We start from the raw sequence: 9,651 nt of genomic DNA on the forward strand, positions 1-9,651 counted from the left end.
AGAACTAACACCAAGAAAGTTGTCCTTTTCATCATAAGGAATTGGAATGCAAACGTGAGAAGTCAAGATACCCAAAACAATAGGCAAGTTTGACCTTGGAGTACAAAGTGAAACAAGACAAAGGCTAACAGAGCTTTCTTAAGAGAAAAAGCTGGTCATAGCAAACACTCTTTTCCAGCATCCCAAGAGAGGACTCTACACATGGACATCACCAGATGATCAATACCAAAATCAGACTGATTATGTTATTTGCAGTCAAAGATGGAATAGCTCTATACAGACAGTAAAAACAAGACCTGGAGCTGACTGTGGCTCAGCTCATGAGCTCCTTATTGCAAAATTCAGGCTTAAATTGAAGAAAGGAGGAAAAGCCACTAGACCATTCAGTATGACCTAAATCAAATCACTACCGTGGAGGTGACAAATAGATTCAAGGGATTAGATCTGGTAGACAGAGTGCTTGAAGAACTATGGACAGAGTTTCGTAACACTGTACAGGAGCCAGGGACTAAAACCATCCTCAAGAAAAAGAAATGCAAGGCCAAGTGATTGTGACAGTGACAAATAGCTGCAGAAAGACGAGAAGGGAAACACAAGGGAGAAAGGGAAAGATATACTCAACTGAGCACAGAGTTACAGAGAAGAGCAAGGAGAGGTAGACTTTCTTAAAGGAAAATGCAAAGAAATAGAGGAAAACAATAGAATGGGAGAGAATAGATATCTCTTTAAGAAAATTGGAGCTATAAAGAAAACATTTCATTCAAAGATGGCCATAATAAATGGCAGAAAAGGTAAGGGCCTAACAGAGCATAAGAGATTAAAAAGAGAAGGTGAGAGTACATGGAAGAAGTATACAAAAAAGGTCTTAATGACCTGGATAAAGACAATGGTATGGTGACTCACCTAGAGCCAGACATCCTGGAGTATGAAGTCAAGTGGGCCTTAGAAAGCATTTGTATGGACAAAGCTAGTGGGGGTGTGGTGAGCAGATTTTAAATAGCTCCAACTGAGCTATTTAAAGTCCTAAAATATGATGCTGCTGAAGTGCTTCACTCATATGTCAGCAAATTTGGAAAATCTCAGCAGTGACCATAGGGCTGGAAAAGGTCAGTTTTCATTCCTATCCTAAAGAAGAGCAAAGCCAAAGAATGTTCAAACTACCACACAACTGCACTCATTTCACAGGATAGCACCATTATTCTCAAAACTTTTCAATCTAGCCTTCAGCAGTACATGAACTGAGAACTTCCAGATGTAGAAACTGGGTTTCAAAGAGGCAGAGGAACCAGAAATCAAATTGCCAGCATTCCTTGGATCACAGAGAAATCAAGGGACTTCCCGAAAAACATCTACTTCTATTTCTTGACTACACTAAAGCCTTTGTGTAGATCACAACAAACTGTAGAAAAGTCTTAAAGGGGTGGAAGTACCAGACACCCTATCTGTCTCCTGAGAAACCTGTATAGGGGTCAAGAAGCACTATTAGAACCAGAAATGGAAAAATCGACTGGTTCCAAATTGGGAAAGAATTAAGACAAGACTGTATATTTTCACCCCACTTATTTACCTTCTATGCAGAGTTATTATTGTTGTTCAGTCCCTCAAGTCATGTTTGATTCTTTGAGAATCCATGGACTGCAGCACGCCAGGCTTCTCTGTCCTTCACCATTTCCCAAAGTTTGCTCAAACTCATGTCCATTGTTTCAGTGATGCCATCCAACCATCTCATCCTCTGTTAATCCCTTCTCCTGCCTTCAGTCTTTCCCAGCATCAGAGTCCTTTCCAACAAGTCAAGTCTTCCAGTCCTCAGGTGGCCAAAGTATTGGAGCTTCAGGTTTAGCATCAGTCCTTCCAATGAATATTCAGAGTTGATTTCCTTTAGGATTGACTGGTTTGATCTCTTTGCAGTCCAAGGGACTCTCAAGAGTCTTCTCCAGCAACACAGTTTGAAGGCATCAATTCTTCAGTACTCAGTCTTTTTTATTGTCCAGTTCTCACATCCATACACGACTACTGGAAAAACCATAGCTTTGATTATATGGACCTTTGTCGGCAAAGTAATGTGTCTGTTTTTTAACATGCTGCCTAGGTTTGTCATTGCTTTTCTTTCAAGAAGCAAGTGTCTTTTAATTTCACAATGGAAGTTACTGTCTACAGTGATTTTGAAGCCCAAGAAGATAAATTCTGTCACTGTTTCCATTGTTTCCCCATCTATTTTCCATGAAGTGATGGGACTGGATGCCATGATCTTAGTTTTTTGAATGTTGAGTTTTAAGCTAGCTTTTTAACTCTCCTCTTTCACTTTCATCAAGAGGCTCTTTAGTTCCTCTTTGCTTTCTGTCATAAAGATAGTGTCATTTGCATATCTGAGGTTATTGATATTTCTCCTGGCAATCTTGATTTCAGCTTGTGCTTCATCCAGCCTGGCATTTTACATGAGGTACTCTGCATAGAAGTTAAATAAGCAGGGTGACAATATACAGCTTTGATGTACTCCTTTCCCAGTTTTGAACCAGTCTGTTTTCCACATTCGGTTTTAACTGTTGCTTCTTGATCCACATACAGATTTTGCAGGAGGCAGGTATGGTGGTCTGGTATCCCATCTCTTTAAGAATTTCCCACAGTTTGTTGTGATCCACACAGTCTAAGGCTTTAGCATAGTCAATGATGCAGCAGTAGTTGATTTCTGGAATTCTCTTGCTTTTTTGATGATCCAATGGGTGTTGGCAATTTGATCTCTGTTTCCTCTGCCTTTTAAAAATCCAGCTTGTACATTAGAAGTTTTAGTACACATACTGTTGAAGCCTAGCTTGAAGGATTTTGAGCATTACTTTGCTAGCATGTGAAATGAGTGAGTGCAATTGTGCAGTAGTTTGAACATTCTTTGGCATTGCCCTTCTTTGGGATTGGAATGAAAACTGACCATTTCCAGTCCTGTTGGCACTGCTGAGTTTTCCAAATTTACTGGCATATATTGTCACACTGTCAATCCTAAAAGAAATCAACTCTGAATATTAACTGGAAGTATGGATGCTGAAGCTGAAGCACCACCTGATGCAAAGAGCCAACTCATTGGAAAAGACTCTGATGTTGGTAAAGATTGAAGGGAAAAGGGGAAGGTGATAGCAAAGGATGTGGTGGTTAGGCGGCATCACTGATTTAGTGGATATTATTATTGTTGTTCAGCGGCGTGGATAACTCTTGAAGGTGGAGAAAGATTCTCCCTTTATTTGTGACCTTAAACTTCAAATGATTTTTTGTGTGATGCAGCCCAATGTGGAGTAATCCTTGAATACAGTAAAATGTTAAACACCAATAAGAACTTCTGTATTTAGTGGAGGAAACTTGTCAGTATTTATGAAGAGAAATAAAGAATTTTATTTCTGTGCCTAATAGTACCACCTTGGTCAGAATCTGTTGAAGGAAGCTAAGTTTGAGGAAACAGTAATCATCTAAATACACTTGGAAAGGGATAATGAAATTTTGATTTGGCTTCTAAGATACCTGAGGGCTTCCCAGGTGGCACACTAGTAAGGAATCCACCTCCAAATAAGAAACACAGGAGACTTGGTTTTGACCACTGGGTAGGGATGATCCTCTGAAGAAGGAAATGGCCACCCATTCCAGCATTCTTGCCTAGAAAATTCCATGGACAGAGGATCCTGGTGGACTACAGTCCATGGGGTCACAAAGAGCTGCACATGACTGAGCATGCAGTCACATACTGATTTGACTCCTGAAAAATGACTGGGGAAATTTGCCATCTGGAAAGTGTCCTTGGTGAGGAAAAAAAAAAAAAAAACAACAACAACTTAAAGGAAACCTCTTCTGGTAGCAAATGCCTCTGGATGGCAGGGATATTTGGGACTTAACCAGATTTTTTTCTTCCCTGGTTCCAAGTCCCAAGGAGCCTGCAGTGCCCACCCTCATTGCCTCTCAGTCTTGAAAATGTCTGATCCAAGGAAATGTCAGACCTCTCCTCTTCTCACATTCTTAGATTTAGTCTTTTCATGCCATTTGTTATCTTGATCACAACTTCCTGGAGGAAAAAAGCCATCTAAGTTGAGAGTGACTCCTCTGAGCCACTCTCCTTTGCTATGTTGTTTTTCTTTTTAAACTTCGTTTTCCTGATTTTTGGTTGCCTTGTTCTTCATTGCTGTGCAGGCCTTTCTCTAGTTGTGGTGAGAGGGAGCTACTCTTCCTTGTGGTGCCCAGGCTTCTCATTGTGGCTTCTCTTGTTGTAGAGCACAGGCTCAGTAGTTGTGACTCCTGGGCTTAGTTGCCCTGGAGCATGTGGCATCCTCCTGGATCAAAGATCAAGCCAGTGTCTCCTGCATCTGCAGGGGGATTCTTTGCCTCTGAGTCACTAGGGAAGCCTTCTTTACTACCTCAATAGCACCTCAAATAACGTCTTTAAATTTTCTTGTTTCCAAAAATATAAAAATGAAAAGAAACCTTTATTTTACATTGTTGGTGTCATTCCCATTGTCCCTTTAGGAATGCCCAGCTCCAACTTGTCCAGACCCATTCTTACTTCTCACTGAGAAGTGTTCTGACTTGTCCACCTTCAGAGAAGATGTGGCTTAAGACGTGATCACATCTTGGACAGCTCTTCCCTTGCTGCCTGAGTAGGCGCACAACCTCCTGTGTTTCCTACATAACACCTGAGTGACAAGCTGATACAGGGATGAGTGTATTTTGTTTTCTTTGGGAACAGCATCACTGCTTTCATGAAGCTATTTTAATTCAGGGTCATTTTGCTAATTTTGACTTCATTAAAATTCCCCCAATAATGATACTTTCAACTTTCTTTTTTTTTTTTTTTAATTCAATGTTATGAACCAGTAATCCTTTCCTGTCTGACCCTCAACAGTATAACTGTCTATATCAGTTGAATTCAGTCAAAGTTTGGGAAGTGAATCAGGGAATAGGCCCTTGATTACTCAGCTACCTGACCATTCTCTCCTTCCTGAATATATATAAGATTCAATGAACTAACCTAGAGAAAAATGTAGATCCAATCAGGATTTATCCAATGGGCACTCTGTAATCAAATCAGGTATCCCTTTTTGATTGGGTTAGAAGTGGGACAGAGATGGGAATAGAAAGAACTATAAAAGCCTCAAGCACTGGAGAAGAGGTGCAGAGTTTTCTGGCTCTGGAAACACCAACCAGCTGGGTTCTTTAGAGTCTGAGGTCTGAGTGCCCTGCCAGTCATTGCAGAGCAGTAAGTTATCACCCTCAGATAAGGATGTCCTTTTCTTACTATGGTTAGCTAATGTTGAAGGGTAGTGTGTATCTGTGGATGGCAAGCAGAGTTTTCAGAAAAAATAATTTCTCTCCCAAGAACACATTTCAGGTTTTTATTTTTCCTCCCAGTGTAGTTTTGTCTGAATCTCAAACATTTTGATTTGTGATTTAACTGGTATCATTTTAAATGTCTTTACCAAGCAGATATTTTTAATGCAGCACATAAGTTTGGAATTTTATTTCTTGAAATTTAAGATACATATTTAGTTCACAAATGGCATTCATCTTAGGAATAACTGACAATGGAGGTTGTATGGATCCACATGACTCTCCTCTTCCCATAGAGTTAGAGCTCTAAGTGATGGTCATATTTTCCCCCAATAAAGATACAGTCAGCTTTCATGCACTTCAGTATGCATTTCTAGGTGGGACATGAAAAAAGCAAAGCAGTAGATGGACCTGAATGGGCTAGTGGTTGCCTTTTGCCTCCTTAGTACTAGCAATCTCGCTAGTTCATATTCAGAGTAAAGAAAGAGTTAACACCTTGTCCCCCTGACCCCTGCCTAGTGTATTATGGCTAAGTGCCTCACTTGCATCCCAGCTAGAGCAGTGATCTTGGCCCTGAGTGGATTCCTTGGAAGGGTAGGGAGACTGCCTAAGGTATGCTCCTGAATTGCCTAAAATGGACCACTTGTTCCCTGGCAGTTTCAACAGGAGTCATTTTGGAGCAGAGTCAGCATGAGTATCCAGACCCCACCCAGACTCCTTGACCTGGTGGGAATGCACCTGCCGAGAGATGATGACTTGGCCTTTTCTACTCTGGTGAGTCTGCCCACAGAGCTCTTCCCACCCTTTTCCTGGAAGCCTTCCATGGAAGATGTGTTGAGACCCTGGAATCAATGGTGTAAACCTGGCCCTTTGGCCGCCTGCCTCTGGGGGCCCTGATTGACCTGGCTCATGTGGGGCCCCTACAAGCTGGAAGCACTCGATGTCCTGCTTGCTCAGAAGGTCCGATACAGGTGAGTCTGACTCAGGTAACTTGGTAAACTCCTGGGAGTCCCAGGGAGACAGCTGGGTTGAGGGAATGTGGATGAAAAGGGATGGATCAGAGAGTTCTAAGATGGCAATGATGAAGCCTTGGCTTGCTGTGGGAACTACCTTTTGGAAGTATAATAGTGCCTTTAATGAAGGGTAGCCTGAAAGAATATTTCCCAACCCCTCTCAGTCATGCTTAGAGTTACTAGAAGTAGAGAATCAGAAAGGATAAGAGGGCAAAGAGGAAAGTGAGGCAGAGAGGGAAGAAGGCAAGGCAGCTGGTGACATCAGGAATGTTAAGTTACAGCACAGGTGGGCAGTCTGTTGTCGCATTGTGAGGCTTTTTTTTTTTTTTTCACTCTGTGTATGTTTTAATACATCCTAATCAATCTCTTTCTCCCCCCCAGGAGGTGCAAACTGCGGGTGCTAGATTTACGAAACATGGGCCAGAACTTCTGGAGCATGTGGTCTGGAGCCAGCAGTTATGGGTGCTCAGGCTCAGGAATGGCACTAATGACTGAGCCCAGGTCAACGACAAAGCAGCACTTGGCTCCACTAAAGATTTTTATGGACCTTTGCCTGAAGAAAAAGACCCTGGACAACTTCCTCACCTACTTCCTTTGGTGGGTGGAGCAGAGAAAGTCTTCCATCCACCTGTGTTGTTAAGAAGCTGATGATTGTTTCAATGCCAATGGACAATATCGTGAAGGTCCTGAGCGTGGTGCAGCTGGACTGCATCCAGGAGGTGCAAGTGAGTTGCACCTGGAATCTGTCCACCCTGGCCACATTTGTTTGCTCCTTTCCTGGGTGAGATGAGTAATTTGCAGAGAATCCATTTCTTCCCCATCCACGTGTCTGCCTTTAAGAAGCAGGAACAGGATTACCTCCCAGTGCAAATTACCTCCCAGTTCCTGAGGTTGGGCCACCTCCAGGATCTCCATCTGGAGTCTCCCTCCTTCCTTGAAGGCTGCCTGGACCAGATGCTCAGGTGAGTGTGCACCACTGACTGGGTAACATTGAGCATTAGAATGTCAAAAGCACTGTCTCCTTTGTTGCTCTCTCCTAGAATGTGGTGTTCCACAACCACACAAATCAAGGTAGGGGGTTACACTGGTCTAGTGGCTCTTGTGAGACACCCTGCTAGAGAGATACAGATTAGTGACTGGGATGTTTGCACCCCAGAGTAGGTAATTTCCTCCTTCTTTGGAGGTGTCTATATTGAAATGATAAAAATAGGTAAGTAAAAAGGACATTGAAGTGGGGAAACTACAGCAGATCAGATCAGAGCATTCCTGAAGGGAAGCTCTATGCTCCCAAGGTTGGTGCCCACAATGAACCTGTTCTAAATTCCCTGTGTGTAGAAGGGTATTTTGTGCTCTAGGTAAGGTAATTAATATATGGAAGAAGCATGGTTCTGCAGATGATGTTAATCAATCTGAGAGAAAAGAATTATAAAAAGTGATAGAAAGATTGCAGACGATGCAGAAATGTGAGCCCTTTTAGACTGGCATCACATTTCATGTTCTGGGATCTTGTGTAAGTTGTTCCTTCTGCATGCTTCCCTAGAGCCTCACCTGGATAGAGATACAGGATCTGTAGCTCAAGGTTGGACTTAATGAAGCCATACCTGAAACCATTTTTAAATCTCGTCTCCCAACACGAATATTCAGTGATGTCCACACTTGATGGAGACTCTCTCTGGATCTCCTCCTGGCATGTTCTTGTGATTCCATGAACTTCATTCATCCTCAGAAGGAAGTGGAGTATGTTGTACTCTGCTTGATATAGGAGGGGCTGTGAAGTGACTCAGTACCACAGTGAGGTTGATAGCCCTCACACTATAAGGAGACTGGGAAAATCAGCATATTGACCCTCAATAGATGGTCAGACGAAACTTAGCCCTGTAGAAACCATTTATCTGTCACCTGTACACAATCTGGCACCCGGTTCCCAAGAACTAATTGTTTGGTTTCTCCTCAGGTGCCTGAAGTTCCCCTTAGACAGCCTGTCAAGAACCAGTTGCTGGCTTACAGAATCACACTTGACTTCCCTGTCCCAGAGCCCAAACATCAAGTCAGCTAAAGGGCCTGGATCTGACTGGTGTCACCATGACTGACTTTAGGTCTGAGCTCCTCCAAGTTCTGCTGCAGAAAGTCGCAGCCACCCTCCAGGAACTGGACTTAGATGCATGTGGGATCACAGACTCCCAGCTGGAGGCCTTCCTGCCTGCCCTGAGCCGCTGCTCCCAGCTCAGGGCCGTCAGCCTGTGTGGGAACCTCCTGTCCACGGCCGTCATGGAGAAGCTGCTGAGACACACCGCTGTGCTGCCTTGTTTAAGGCCAGAGCGTTATCCTGCCCCTCAGGAGAGTTACAGACCTCGGGGTGTTCTCCTGGAAGCGAGACTTGCCCAGCTTCAGGCTCAGCTGTTGGAGATTCTGAGAGACTTGGGACATCCCAGTATCATCTGGATTAGCCCCAGCCCCTGTCCTCGCTGTGGGGAGGAGGTATGCCATCACACGGAGCCCATTATATACAGCTGTCCTGCCCCTGCCTAGGGCATTGCTTGCTTCTGTGCACCTTGAAATGGAAATCTAGAACTTGGGGATATCATGAAGGGAACACAGACCTAGGGTTCCAGATATCTGCTCAATGTGAACGGGGAAAGGAAAGGTGATAGTGGGGGTGGTGCAGGATTGCAGGGGGATTTGTAGACTCTGGGAGAGGATGGGACTTCCATGGACATGTGCTTCCAGAATCTGATATGAACCTGAGTGGAAACACGTTGGAGACCCATGTGTTAGAGTTATCCCTGGGAAGACAGTTGTGAAGAAATTGTCGGGAAATATCATATGACATCCCTTATATGTGGAATCTAAAAAGAAATGATACAAATGAGCTTACTGGCAAAACAGAAAGAGACTCACAGATTTAGAACATGAACTCATGGTTGCTGGGGGGACGGGGTGGTTGGGGATTTTAGGAAAGTCATGTACACAGAGCTGTATTTAGAGTGGATAACCAATGGGAACCTATTGTATAGCACATGGAACTCTGCTCAATGTTATGTTCCAGACTGGATGGGAGGGGGATTTAGGGGAGAATAAGTGAGTGAAGTTGCTCAGTCAAGTCTGACTCTTTGAAACCCCATGGACTGTAGCTCCCAGGTTCTTCCATTCATGGGATTTTCCAGACAAGAATACTGGAGTGGGTTGCCATTTCCTTCTCCAAGGGATCTTTCCAACCCAGGGATCAAACCTGGGTCTCCTGCACTGCAGGTAGACTCTTTACTGTCTGAGCTACCAGGAGAGAAGGGATACATGTATATGTATGGCTGAGTCCCTTCGCTGTTCACCTAAACTATCACAA

The 9,651-nt window shown here is 43.5% G+C and overlaps 1 long non-coding RNA gene across 2 annotated transcripts; it reads left to right on the plus strand.

The window, feature by feature from the left end:
* The first annotated feature begins 5,111 nt into the window (after positions 1-5,111).
* LOC123333841 lies at positions 5,112-9,434 on the plus strand. 2 transcript variants are annotated; one of them, XR_006641038.1, is made up of 3 exons: positions 5,112-6,269; positions 6,693-7,273; positions 8,266-9,434. It is a non-coding gene; the product is annotated as an uncharacterized LOC123333841 (long non-coding RNA). The 2 variants fall into 2 exon arrangements; XR_006641039.1 differs by lacking the exon at positions 5,112-6,269 and adding an exon at positions 6,289-6,597.
* Positions 9,435-9,651: the final 217 nt, after the last annotated feature.

The sequence above is a fragment of the Bubalus bubalis genome, chromosome 5 (genome assembly GCF_019923935.1).
Source record: "Bubalus bubalis isolate 160015118507 breed Murrah chromosome 5, NDDB_SH_1, whole genome shotgun sequence".
NCBI classification, from domain to species: domain Eukaryota; kingdom Metazoa; phylum Chordata; class Mammalia; order Artiodactyla; family Bovidae; genus Bubalus; species Bubalus bubalis.